General features: G+C 37.7%; 1 protein-coding gene across 9 annotated transcripts in view; it reads right to left on the bottom strand.

Annotated features, from left to right (window-relative positions):
• The window catches only part of ralgapa2 (Ral GTPase activating protein catalytic subunit alpha 2), a 105,888-nt gene that overhangs the window by 49,423 nt on the left and 55,305 nt on the right, over positions 1–1,160 (bottom strand). The gene's annotated exons all lie outside the window — the stretch shown is intronic.

Below are 1,160 nucleotides of genomic sequence, written 5' to 3'. Positions count from 1 at the left end.
GTCTGTGTGTGTGTGTGTGTGTGTGTGATAGAGCGAGGGAGAAGTGAGAGAGTGATAGCGATTAGCTTCAGAGCGAGTAGCCACTCTAGAGTCATAGTGCCTATGCTTTCTGACCACGGTGGGAAATCTTTAGCAGGAAAAGTTCCCCCTCTCCTTGATTTCATAACGCCATATCTGTCTCTTGTTGACTGACTCGCTTGTGTTGTTCTTTGTGTGTCCAACTATGGGTGCTAATGAACACCCGCCCAACTCTACCTCTGATTGGCTTACCATGAAAATTTAGTAAACTTTCAGTCAATCGTTGGCATTTATGTGCTTGTCTCGTGCACTGCCCACCAACCAAGGAAGAAAAAAAGTCTTTGCATCTTGGCTCAGAGACCTAGTTGGTCTGAAGAAAAAAACAGCTTCAATTATAGTAACGCGCCGCATTTTTTGGCAGTAATGATAACGGCGGTATTAAGATGGGAAGAGTAATCAATTAGATTACTCGTTACTGAATAAAGTAAGTTTATTCCCATCACTGCTGAGAACACATGTTGGTTTCCACAATGAATCAAACGTGACAAAGTTATAGTCACACTTTGAATGTTATGCCTTTATGCATTATTTGAAACATTTTCAGTTAAAACTGACTGATTGCAGACATTTGTTTTAGGTGTAATTAATTTCTCTTTGCTTCTCAGAAGACATCAGCCGTAGGCCTTCGAGTAAAAGATGTGTACATTTAAATCAAATTTTATTTATAGGCAATAGGTATAGCCAGTAGGCAAATTGTCAGTTTGTAACTACTAATAACTACTGACAAAACAATTTCAACTTTTCAATGTCAAAAATCTGCAAAATTTAGGAAAACTATTACAGGGACATATGTTGTTCATAGAACTATCCGTTATGAGTGAGGGAGTGAGTGAATGAAACAGACAGTTACTGAAGATCAACCGGTATGAGGAGAAATTCTGTTTTTGCATTTTGTTGCATCTTTAAAAATGAGTTCTCAAACATTTTCAGTGACACTCCTGAAAACGTTTAAATATGTGCAATATTTAACAACTTTTTCTAGTTCTTGAAACATATGGGTTCCAGTTTGATTCATATGATAAATCTGAATGTGAAAAGTGTGTATGTGTATGTATGTGTGTGTGTGTGTGTGTGTGTGTGTG

Source organism: Etheostoma spectabile, chromosome 20 (genome assembly GCF_008692095.1).
Source record: "Etheostoma spectabile isolate EspeVRDwgs_2016 chromosome 20, UIUC_Espe_1.0, whole genome shotgun sequence".
Lineage (NCBI taxonomy): Eukaryota > Metazoa > Chordata > Actinopteri > Perciformes > Percidae > Etheostoma > Etheostoma spectabile.
This window is presented reverse-complemented; position numbering and strand designations above follow the sequence as displayed.